Source organism: Rhipicephalus sanguineus, chromosome 2 (genome assembly GCF_013339695.2).
Source record: "Rhipicephalus sanguineus isolate Rsan-2018 chromosome 2, BIME_Rsan_1.4, whole genome shotgun sequence".
NCBI classification, from domain to species: Eukaryota; Metazoa; Arthropoda; class Arachnida; order Ixodida; family Ixodidae; genus Rhipicephalus; species Rhipicephalus sanguineus.
In genome coordinates, this window is record NC_051177.1 from 224717887 (window position 1) to 224730975 (window position 13089).

The 13089-nt window shown below is 53.5% G+C and overlaps 1 pseudogene; it reads right to left on the reverse strand.

Annotated features, from left to right (window-relative positions):
* Positions 1 to 332: 332 nt before the first annotated feature.
* Positions 333 to 8484, reverse strand: LOC125757454 (uncharacterized; annotated as a pseudogene).
* Between the last annotated feature and the right edge of the window lie 4605 nt (positions 8485 to 13089).

Consider the following 13089-nt stretch of genomic DNA (forward strand, 5'->3'; position numbering starts at 1 on the left):
TTGCATGTTTTTGCCCAATTTGTACTGTAGAGCAGCCTCTCAGGAGAGGCTGCTGCTGCGGCAGTTTTAAGAGGCACGTGTCTCCACGCCCTTGTGGTTAAGGGTCTTGTTGAGGCATTAGTGCCGCGTTTACAGAATGCCAGTGAAACTTATAATCTCTTGCGATATACTTTTAACCTACTTTAATCTTTGACCTCTACCAACTCTAGCCCATAGCCCACCGCACTACATTCATCATGCCTCCATTGATTGTATATATCTCTTTTAGGCCGTTTTACAGCCATGATATCACACACACACATCGTAAATCATGGCCCATCTACATCCCAGCATCAATTGACGTGGCGCTCTTTGGCCTGATTTGGCCCTTGCGCCGCAAAACACCAATACATCATCAACTCCCAATCCTCTTTTGACAGCAGACAGTTAACTTCATCCGCGAGCTGGTCAGTAATAGCACACACCAGATCAACCTTCTGTGGTTGTCCCACTAAAGCTATTGGCAATGTAGCCAAAGTTGCTTGGATGGTTTTTCCAAACGCCGACTGGAGCCTTACTGCGCCCGATGAATCCTTTACCCTTTGCGGAAGTATCCCTTCACGTATCACCGTTATTTCGCTGCCTGTGTCCAGCACAGCTTCAGCAGTTATGCCACCGCACGTGATCGGGATAAGTTCCAGTTTCGACCGGCCCGAGCCAGCACTTCGCTCGAATACTTCCACCCTCGCACTCAGCACCCTTTCCTGCTCGGGTGGCGGTAACTTACCAACAATGGCGACATTATGGACTCTCTGTTTAGGCACAGTGGTCAACTTCGCCTGCTGCTCCTTGCTTGAGGCCTGAGGACAATCCCTAGCCACGTGACCCTGACCGCGACAAATGTAGCACCCCATAACCCATTGGCCTTTTCCATGCCGGCCTGCCTGGCTAACAGCGGAGCAGTTGGCACTCCAACCATCTTAGTTGCTCGACCCTTTCCTTTCGCCTGTTCAAAAGTCTCGAGAACTTTAGCGACCTCTACAGGTTTGAACCACTCTTCACCCTCCCGCAAAAGAACATACTCTAGACCTTCTGGGCCCAAACTCGCCTTCATTCGGTCAGCGACCATTCGCTCAGCAACCGCTTCCTTAGTATCCGCATTATACGAGATTGCAGGTAATACGCGAAGTACGTTCTGGCCCGAGAAGCGAACTGAGCCCATGTTTCCTCTCTTTTCTTCGTCACCTTTTGAAACCTGTCTAAGTACTCAGCTGGGGTGAGCTTAAGTTGATTTAGTACCGCACATTTCACGATCTCATAATCCACACACTCCTCTTCACTCAAGCTACACAGCATATAGCAGACTCGCTCAGACAGCGCAGGCATTATCAAGTGTACTCGGTTGCCCTCCGGTACCTGGAAGGATGAAAACAGTTTTTCCACCTCATCGAACCACATCGGGACATCCGCGTCGCACGGCAACCTGTATGCCTTCAGCATTTTAGCGCATTGTGCTACTCCGTCAATGCCGGTATGGCGGCGGTCGTTCGTTCCCGACATCAAAGGCGACCTACTCCATTGCTCAATCTCTGCTCTGCGTAGGGCTACGCGTTCACATTCAAGCTGTAGGCGTACTTTTTCGAGCTCGAGCTGCAGGCATCGTACTGCCATTCCCTCTGGATCTGACCTATCCGGATCTTGTAGAGCGCCTAGCGCCCCACTACCACCTCCGGTGACCGACTGCTCAGACTCAGTCTCTCTGAAGCTCGGTAGCTCCTGCTGTCTCTGATCTTCTCTCTGCTCAGACGCACCATCCTCGCCCACACTAGACCCCACAGCGCTTGCCATTCTGCGCGTGATCATCTCTAGCCTCACAGAGCAACAGCCATGCCAACTTAGACAAAGCGTAAGGAATCCCGCTCACCCGTTTCTGCTGGGGGCCTCCGCTGTGGTTCGGCTCCCGACGACTTTCGATGGCGGTGGGACTCGCTGGCACCTCCTTGCAGTCGTGCGTCTCTGGCTCGATGGACACCTTGCAGTTGCTCTTCGTGTGGCTTGCCGATCCTGTCGGGCTGCGCCAGTAAAGTTTTGATGGTCCTTCGTCGTCGATCACAGAGATCTTCGTTGATGATCGGCAGCGATGATGCACTCACACGTAGGCAGCAGTGGTGGTTAGATGAATTTAGTAGTTTATGTGAACGTAAAATAATGGATACAACTGAGCTAGAAATATACAAAAGATTAAACAGGAATAACACACAGTCTCACTCTTCTACTTATTGAAGAAGTTAGAGCCCAGACTGTCTTACGTTGCGCTCGCCGCTAGCCTCACTGATCTATCAACACATTTCAGCCCAGGCTAGCCTTACGTACATAGTACGGAGCCTCACCGATCTATCAGCAACGCTGATTACAGCCCAGACTGTCGTGCCGCACTCGTGCAGCTCGATATCTCCTGCCAAGAACAAAGAAAATTGGCGGTGGCCGCTCTTTGTCCATCCCTTGACCACGGCGGCCAACCAGAGCGTAAGTATTCCTTGGCCCCCGCCCACCGGGCAGGGCCTAAACGGAAAGCCCAGATATTCCGAGAAACACTGCTTTCCTCCTTTCTCTTCCACGCGTGTTCATTCACGGTGTCAGGAGCCAATACCCCGTGCGCGGAATTTATCGCTGTTAAGGTGTTTAATAGACAGCACTCAACGACAATGAGTAATGGCGACAGTCACGGCAAGGCACGAACTCCCTGCGCGAGCGGCGTTCTTTTACAAGCAACCAAAGAGGACGACCCACTAGAAGGCGCTGGAGAGGGTAACCAATTACCATGTCCCAAGGCTTCTCTACAATTACCCCGGGTACGAAAAGGGAGCCGTCCGGCCAGGGGCGTAGCCAAGGGGGGTGGGGGGGGTTGGGGGGTTCAACCCCCCCCCCCCCCGAAATTTTTCAGTTTTGCTTGCGTATATATACACGCACACATACAAACGCACGCACGAACATACATAAAGTATGGTTGAACCCCCCCCCCCGAAAAAAATTTCTGGCTACGCCCCTGCGTCCGGCGACTTAACACCTCGTCACTATGAGTGGGTCATAGTAGGCCTTGAGGCGCTCCACGTTGACTATGTCGCGCCCTCGACGGCGCATGTCCGAAGCTGGTTCGATGGGTTCGATCAAGTAGTTGACCGGGGATGTGCGCTCGACGACCCGATATGGGCCTTCGTATTTCGGCAGTAGTTTTGAAGAGAGGCCACTTGCAGTGGTAGGGACCGAGAGCCATACGAGCGCTCCAGGGAGGAACGTGGGCTCAGAAGTGGTGGTGCCATCGCGAATGCTCTTCTGCAGCTCTTGTCCCTGCGTCGTAAATGTCTTGGCAAGCTCGCGACACTCTTCAGCGAGCCTGGCTGTGTCAGAAATAGGCGCACACTCTGATGGATCCGGCTTGTATGGAAGTATCGTGTCAATGGTGTGCGACGGGTGCCTTCGTACAGTAAGAAGAAGGGTGAAAAACCAGTAGTGCTTTGAGGGGCGGTGTTATAGGCGTAGGTGACGAAGGGCAGAAAGGCATCCCAATTGGTGTGATCGGCGGCGACGTACATTGACAGCATGTCGCCGAGCGTGCGGTTAAAGCGTTGGGTTAGGCCGTTCGTCTGCGGGTGGTAAGCAGTAGTTTAGCGGTGAACAGCATGGCACTCTTTCAGAATGGCTTCCACGACTTCCGATAAGAAGACACGGCCTCGATCGCTGAAAAGCTCTTGGGGTGGACCGTGACGCAGTATGAATCGGTGTAGTAGGAAGGAGGCAACACCGCGCGCTGTAGCCGCTGGGAGGGCGGCGGTTTCGGCGTATCGCGTTAGATGGTCAACAGCGACGATAGCCCAGCGGTTACCAGCCGAAGTCAGAGGAAGTGCTCCGTACAAATCGATGCCCACGCGCCCGAACGGACGGTTAGGGCAAGGAAATGGTTGTAGACCTGGTGGCGACACGTGCGTTGCAGGTTTTCGGCGTTGGCAATCGAGGCAGGAGCGAACGAACTTCTGCACGTAGCGGTACATCCCACGCCAGAAGTATCGTTGTCGAATGCGGTGGTAAGTTTTGGATACCCCAGAGAGCATTGCGGATCAGAGTGGAAGGACTCGCATATTTCAGCACGCAGACTTCGGGGTATCACAAGTAGCCACTGGCGACCGTCGGCGTTGTAATTGCGTCGGTGCAGGATGTCGTCACGAACGGCGAAATGGTGGGCTTGACGAGGCAACGCGCGAGTGGATGGTGTTGCCGACGGATCAGTGAGTAAGTCGATCAGCGAGGTGATCCATTTATCCTTGCGCTGTTCGGTAGCGATGGTGTGAACGTTGATTGAAGCAACAGCTATGTGAGGTACTGAGCAGGGGGCATTGTCGTCGGGCAAGGGAGAGCGCGAGAGAGCGTCGGCGTCAGCATGCTGGCGTCCGTTGCGGTACAGCACGCGGATGTCGTAGTCCTGCAGGCGAAGTGCCCAGCGAGCGAGACGGCCTGAGGGATCCTTCAATGACGACAGCCAGCATAGTGCATGACGGTCGGTGACGACATCAAATGGGCGACCATACAAATAAGGTTGAAACTTTGTAAGGGCCCATATGATCGCCAGGCACTCTTTTTCCGTGACTGAGTAAATGGTCTCGGCTCTGGTAAGCGTACGGCTTGCGTATGCCACGACATATTCGGGGAACCCTGGTTTGCGTTGCGCAAGGACAGCGCCGGGGCCTACACCGCTGGCGTCCGTGTGTACCTCCGTGGGGCCGTAGGGTCGTAGTGGCGTAGTATGGGAGGAGACGTCAACAAACGACGGAGCTTTGCGAACGCGTCGTCACACTCGGACGACCACGAATTTAGGGGTCCGTTACTTCCAAGGAGCTTCGTCAGCGGCGATATGATGGTGGCAAAGTTTCGTATGAAGCGTCGAAAGTATGAACACAGTCCGACGAAACTGCGCAGTTCTTTGACGGACGTAGGTTTGGGAAATTCGGCCACGGCCCGAAGCTTGGCCGGATCGGGAAGGATTCCGTCTTTGGACACGACGTAGCCGAGGATTGTCAGCTGCCGTGCCGCAAATCGGCACTTCTTCAGATTCATGGAGGCCGGCGTTGCTCAAACGTGTCAAAACATGCCGCAGACGTTGGAGATGCGTGGAAAAGTCCGGAGCGAAGACGACGACGTCGTCCAGGTAACACAGGCACGTGTGCCATTTCAAGTTACGCAGAACGGTGTCCATCATGCGCTCGAAGGTCGCGGGCGCATTACACAGACCGAACGGCATGACGTTGAACTCGTACAAGCCTTCGGGCGTGACAAAGGCTGTCTTTGGTCGAGCGTCATCAGCCATGGGTAATTGCCAGTAACCCGAGCGCAAATCGAGAGATGAAAAGAATTCTGCTCCTTGGAGGCTGTCAATCGTGTCGTCGATTCGCGGCAATGGATAAACATCCTTGCGGGTGACCTTGTTGAGCCGTCGGTAGTCCACACAGAACCACACAGAACCGTCCTTCTTCGCAACGAGAACAACAGGAGACGCCCATGGGCTGTCGAAGGGCCGAATTACATCACGTCGAAGCATATCGTCCACTTGCTCGTTAATTACCCGGCGTTCTGTGGGAGACACGCGATATGGACGTTGCCGCAGTGGTGGTTGGGCGCCAGTGTCGATGCGATGCGTAACAGCGGACGTGCGGCCGAGGGATGTTTGCCCGACATCGAAAGAATGACGAAATTCACCCAACAAGCACAGAAGCTGGGAAGGCTGGACCGACGTGAGGTTGTCAGCAATGGAGGGACCAAATACATCAGTGGGTGACGAATCAGACGTAGAAACAGCACTGATGGTGCGGGAACTGGTACAGTGCGAGTCATCGGGTGCGTCCAGAACTTGTGCGTCTTCAACGGGTTCCACTTTGCCGAGACATTCCCCTCGAACCAACGTAACAATGCGCGGGGGTGGGTTGGTAACAAAAATAGCGGTGCTGCCCTGAGTGACTCGCACGGTCGCGAAAGGTACCAGCAACCCTTTCCCAGTGCAGACGCGGGCAGACGGCGAAAGGAGTGCAATGGTATCGGAGAGACCGGCGCAGCAGACCGACACAGCCGTTGACGAGTTTGGAGGCACTTTCATATCGTCTTTGACGAGGATCTTGCTCACTGCCGATGGACTGTCTGTCGGCGTCAAATGTGAGAACGGTGAGAGTTCGATTTCGGCTGGTGCGCAACGAATTACGGCGTCGTAGCGGGAGAGGAAATCCCATCCCAGGATGACGTCGTGAGTGCATGCCGCAATTATGATGAACTCGACGTCGTACAGAACGTCCTGAATGACGACGCGAGCAGTGCGTACTGCTGTAGGATGAATACTCTGGGAGCTCGCGGTACGGAGGGACATCCCAGAAAGTGGCGTCATCACTTTTCGAAGTAAGCGGCAAAGATTTGCGTCCATAACGGATACAGCGGCTCCAGTATCGATAAGGGCCGATGCGCGAACACCGTCCACAAACACGTCGATTACATTCGATGGACTTCGCTGAGGGCTTTCACAGTTCGATAGCGTCGCAGCCCTTGCCTCCTGGACTGCGACGACTAGTTTTCCTGCTCTCGTGCGACAGAACGTGGCCGCATGGGTGACAGTGATCGACGTCGTGGAGACGGAGAGCGGCGAGTAGGTGGAGGTGGGCGTGACGTCGGCGACATAGGCGGAGGTGGGTCGTAGAATGCACGGCTTGACTGGCTGGTGACAGGTGACGCGACTCGAGGCGGCTGCACACGTTGACAATAACGTGCCACGTGACCGGCGTAACCGCAAGCAAAGCAGATGGGCCGGTTGTCGGGGGTGCGCCATCGGTTCGCCGGGGTAGGTCCCGCCCATGTCGCAGGACGCGATTGACGGGGCGGCTGCTGAAATGACTGCATGGTGGGCTGCAGTCGGGGCTGAGGGATGGCGTCAGCATATGTAGCCGGCACACCCGCTTCAAAGAACGGAGGTCTAGCGGCGGCTTCGGTGTAACTCATTGGGGCAGCCGCAGGAATTACTTGGGGCGTCCTGGCGACAACTGGAGGGTAACTCTGAGGCGCAGGAGCCGGAGGTTGCGGGTGGTACTCAGGCATGACCTCCGCAATTTTCTGCTCAATCGCTCGGCGGAGAGGAGGAGGAAGGGCGGTCGACGACTGTTGAACGTGCGGCGGGTGGGCAAAGGCGAGGAGGGAGACCTGGCGTGCAATTTCCTCGCGCACGAACGACTTGACTTCTGCCAGCAACGCGGCCTGGTCAAATATTGCCGCCAAGCCAGCAAGCTCTGCGTCGCGTGATGGGGAGCGACGGGTCATCGAACGCTGCCGGCGGAGCTCCTCGTAGCTCTGACACAGCTTTATGACCTCGGCCACTGTGCCAGGGTTTGTGGCGAGCAGCATGGTGAAGGCATCGTCGTCAATGCCTTTCATTACGTTCCGGATCTTGTCAGACTCACACATGGTTCCGTTGGCCTTCTTACACAAGTCGAGGACGTCTTCGATATAACTTGTGAAAGATTCACCGGCCTGCTGAGCTCGTTCACGTAAGCGCTGTTCGGCTTGCAGCTTACGAACTGCTGGGCGGCCAAAAACGCTGATGACGGCGGTCTTGAAATCGGACCAAGTCGCAAAATCGGACGCGTGGTTGTTGTACCACAAGCTTGCTACGCCCGCGAGGTAGAATACCATGTTGCTTAACTTGCCTTCTTCGTCCCATTTGTTGGGGATGCTGATGCGCTCGTAAATTGCGAGCCAGTCCTCCACGTCGGTGCTATCGGCGCCAGTGAAGATAGGTGGATCGCGTATGCGGGGGACACCGGGACATGTGCTCGTTGCGAGAGGAGGCGTTTGCTGGGCGGCGTCTTGAGGTATGGTAGATGGCAGGGTACGGGATCTGAGCTCCAGGGGCATTGAATGGGAGCAGAGCACTCTCCACCAAATTGCTAAGGTGTTTAATAGACAGCACTCAACGACAATGAGTAATGGCGACAGTCACGGCAAGGCACGGACTCCCTGCGCGAGCGGCGTTCTTTTACAAGCAACCAAAGAGGACGACCCACTAGAAGGCGCTGGAGAGGGTAACCCATTACCATGTCCCAAGGCTTCTCTACATCGCTTACACATTCCACTCCTCGGCCAGCAAGAAGGCCGTCGCCTGCGACTCGGCGCGAACGCGACCACAGGGGGTGTTCTGCAGTGTGTCCCCGTGGCCGGCAGATGCCTTCAAACAGCGCAGCCAGCGCCTCAGACCCAGTCCGTGTTTTGACCGGAATTCCTGGAGCTCGAAAACCAGACCGTCGCGGCTCTGGGCCAGATGTCACATCCAAACGGGAGGCAGCGCGCACTTGCCCGCATGGCGCCACCGCAGACGGCTCGACCGTCCTGAACGCTCCCGAACACAGCGGGAGACGGCGCCGACCCCTCTCGGCCTTCCGCGAACTCTCGGTTCGTTCCTTGGCGCCAAACCGCGGCCACCATCGTCGTGCTAAAGGGCCCCTGCCCTCTCTCCCGAACGGCTCGCAGCCATAAGCGGCCTTACAATGGTATTATTACCAAAATGTCAATAAACACTGCTGTGTTGTCGCGGCATAAGGTGGCCCAGCCTGCACAATCTGCTTTTGCAAATTCTTCCTTGATTTAAGACAGTTTTGAAAAGCAAGTCATCTGGTCAGCTCTATGAATATAAAGATCGCCTCAAATTATATATATGTGTATATATATATATATATATATATATATATATATACGGCGGACAAAGTGAGCGACGCCAGCCCCCCCCCCCCCCCCCCCACTCGCGAACGAGTTGGTACGCCACTACAGACAACTAAAGCAGAACGAGTTAGCAGTGCTAACAAAGCTGCCCACGACGACCGCAACAGAGTAGAAGTCATACCGTATATTCCGAAGGTCTCACGTAACGTGAAAAAGGTTGCCACACGGCATGGTGTTAGCGTTGTGTTTTCGGCGCAGTGTAAGCTATCAAGTCTATGTGGCAGGATTCATGGGCCGAAACCCAGGAGTGCCCTCTGTACCGGTCATAAATCTTGTTTTACTTCATGCATTGCAAATGTTATTTATCGTATACCATTGTCGTGTGGTTGCGTGTATATTGGACAAACGGGACGATGCATTAATGTCCGCTTAAAAGAACATGAAGCGTCTATCAGGTCAGGAGGAGGAGAAAATCTGCCTGCTCATTGCCGGGTGTGCGGCTGTTCTCCTGACCTGAAAGGCACGCAAATTATTGGTAAGGGAACCACGCAATATGAACGTGATGTGATGAAGCCTATCAAATCTGGAAACACGGCTGAAAAAATACGTTAATGTACTTTCGCTGTCACTTTCAAAGAAAGAGATTGATTATTTAGAAAAATCTGGTTACTGATGTTGTTATCTCTTTTGTTGTGAATCACGTGTTTTATGTACGACGCATGCCCGCTTGGCTTTCCTGGGAACGTTTTGTGTGATGGTTTCATTAAACGTGTTGCTAGTTCCAGCGAGTGTCTGTCGTCTTCTCCTCATGTGTACGCGTCCGTAAGCTGGTTTTTCGTTTCTTCAATATGTAAAGCATGTAGAATAGAAGAGGCCTCCCTAAGCCACATGCTATGGGGGTGTCCCAATCAGCAAACAGACTCTCCAGAACCTCTCCGGGAGCGATGGCGGAAAACGCTGCTCAGCTCCGATCTACAGGACCAAACCTGGGCTATCCAGCAGCCCAGGGAGGCTAGTGGAAGACAAGGTCTTCCGTCCTCCATCTGAGCGGTCTGGCCCGGACCAGCAACTAGCCGGATCTCGCAATAAAGTTGTTTCATTCTTTCATTCATCCCCATACTATTTCTTGGCATTTGCAGATTGGCAACGCACAGGAGAATAAAATACGAACGGCTGGTGCGAATAATTTGATGATGCTATCCGCCTCGTGCGCTGCTGCTTTCAGTGGTACTGGTGGCGCCACCAACGGCGGACGGTGGCGATAGGTGGATATGCGCGGCTCATAGAAGCCGTGGGCAAAGCGCCTGTTACTCTCCGTTTTTCTATTCATGTTTCATTCTGGTTTGATATTTGTACTGCCGACGCTGCTCCACTAGACAACCATGCCGTCTGTTACGTCGATTGTTCTATATTATTTGTTTTAAAATGACAGGCCCGTTTTTTTATGAGTGCGCGCGATGCACTGCGTACGTTTCTTACGTGCATGTGTCCAAGTTGTTTGCGTGATCTGTTAACACAGATGAAATAAAAATTGTTGCAGTACAAAACAGCATTCTTGTTTTATTGAACAACCCAAACAGTACAACAACAATGACTATTACGGCTGTATGCCTGCTTAAGAAACGCACAAAAGACACGCGATTTTATCTTCGCCCAACACTCGTAGCGCTCAACTAGGCCAAGAAAACCAAAATCTAACTTGCTGAACGTTTTAACAGCCGTCACACAGCTGCATAATAATGCGTGAAAGTACTGCAGCAAATGACCAACAAACATTCACACAGCGTTTTTTTTTTTTTTGTTCACAGACCGTATTAACATATGAGAAAGTTCTAACTGCATTGCAATCACATATTTCGGAATATCTAATCACTTTTACCATTGAAGCCACAATCCTCTAACACATGCGCTTTTCATTCTAAAAAGAGACAGGGCGTGCAAACACGGACACAAGAAAGGATCAGGACACCGGCGTTTGTGGTGTCCTGATCTCTTTCTTGTGTCCGTGTTTGCACGCTGTCTCTTTTTAGAATGAATACGTACCAACTAGCTCAGCTCTCTGTTATTCTAAACATGCGCTTTAAATTGAGCATGGCATTACTCAGACTTATATAGGAAATGCGCACGCGTGGCATTACTCAGATTTATACAGGAAATGCGCACGCGTGTAGTGTATCTCGTATGCTAGATTCTCCTTTGGTACGTGCAGCTCAACATAAAAAGCGATTCTAGAAGTAATGTTCGTGGAGTAGCGAGCATATAGCAGGACAACTACTTACAGCTTCACTTACCTTTGCAAAAACGGTATTCCAATTGCAATTCAATATTAACCGACGCAACAACGATAACAACACGCTTGTTGCACACAGGCGTACCAGGTTGACGCTCGAGGCCAAGCGCGGTATTTTAAGTGTAGCACAATCGTGCGCGTACAGTACGCTAGAATATCCTGGCACAATGTCGTCAAGCTTGCAGTCACTTCAGCGGTTCCCACGATGTAGCACCAGTTGACGTCCTCGCGTCATCAAACTGCTACGACGCCGAGAACTACGCACACAGCTGACTTGGAAAAACGCGGTCTTGCAGGAGGCCATCTTGTCCCGCAACCAACGGACAAAAGTACACAACTGAGGCGTCTGAAACATTGACGTTGATGAGATGGCAGCTGAACGAAATCGGGGCTCATCGTCCGACGTGTGGCCACCGCCTTAACACAATATTAACGTTGCAACGTTCAAGGAAGACGCGACGAAAGCGACGAGCCCAGCCGGTCTTGTCGGGTGCGCTACAGCACAGTGCACAGCGCGCGCTCTCACGGCCACCGAAAGAAATAAAAGAAAGTGGAGAGGCATCGCGTATCGGTGGAAGCAAGAGGAAGTGTGGCGTCGTCGGTGTGGCGTATTGTCGAGAGATGGCGCTAGTTTGTTTTTGCGCAACGAAATCGCAAACTTCATTCAAAATGCATGGGATCCTATGGGGGGTTGGGAGAGGGTACAACCGCCTTAGCCGAGCGGTGGCGCCACCATACCGATGCACGAGGCGGATAGCCAAAATGCTGACTAAATGTTAAAAGAAACCATTCAGAGTCCCTTTAAGAAATAAATTACACCATCTCCCGCTAAAGGGAACCATGTGTGGATGCGAAGCAGCGGGGAGATGGTTCGCTTGAGCGGGAGATGGTGTAATTTTTTTTTCTTGCGTTCTCGAGCCATGCAGTGCTTTCCTCTGGCGTAGAATCAGCACCGTCTTCCAGTCTCCATCCAGCTCCCGCTGCGCGGAACTGCCGGCGTCCGAGGTATTCGACTCCCGCAAAGTCGCAAGATCATGTGCGTCTGCCTCTCTGCAGTCCATGCCATTGGTGTCGTCGTGGGATTCTTCAGCGAGGGAAGGGGAGCACGAGCGCCCCGCGTCTAGAGCCACAGAAGCAGAGACGGCCATCGGCCGCTCGTGCCACGTCAAGACGCCGGAGGCGTCGCTGCTACCTACTCGTTGCAGGAGAGAATGAGGAGCGCGAGATGGGGGGGGGGGGGGGATGGTAGGAGAGGAAGGTGAGGGGGCGCGCATGCGTAGTGGGGGTGTGGACACCGCACGGCGGAGGGAGGGAGTGACATAGCCCCGATCATAAGCTGCTTCGCATCTAAAAATTAGCGCAGCTTGCATTACGTCGTGCAAATCTGTTTCATAGCCAACCTCCTTGGACACAGCAGAGCTGCTGCGCATCCAGCTGATCCTGGCTTGACTAGGCTTTTACCCTCTCACCTCTCTCTTACCCACCACTTACTAGCTGAAAACGTCGGCGCCACCGTATGAGCTGCTTGGCAGGATCACGTGGTCTCAGCGGCCGCGTCGGCTGCTTGTGCATGGAGCGTTGCCGCGTGCTTTGAAAACAAGTTTGAAGTTCCACCTGCGCTGCGGTCTGTTCACGTGCGGAGGTTTTCTCCCATTTTTAGCGTAATTGAACCCATTGTAATAGGAGTGGCTGCCTCCGAAGGCGACGAACATGCGCTCAGTGCCGCAGTGCCGGACGTACGCAACGTAAGGTAACGCAACGGAGCGTGGTGTCAGCCTGCACCGGTACCTGTGGCAAGGAAATTGGGTGAAGCGTGGGTTGTGAAGCTCGACTCGTAGCCGATGGCTGCTTGCCGACTCGTAGCCGGCAAGCAGCCATCGGCTACGAGTCGTGTGTGCAACAAGCACTTCCGACACGAAGACTGTCCCTACTGCGTCGGGGCTGCGATGATCGGTGAGTAGCAGAAAGCGCGCACTGAAACGATCGTTCGCGCGCGCTTTCCGCCGGCCAATGAGGCTTATCTCCCGCGGGATGGAAAAGGCTCTACCTTTTAGCAGGTACGATACCGTGTCAGAACCTCC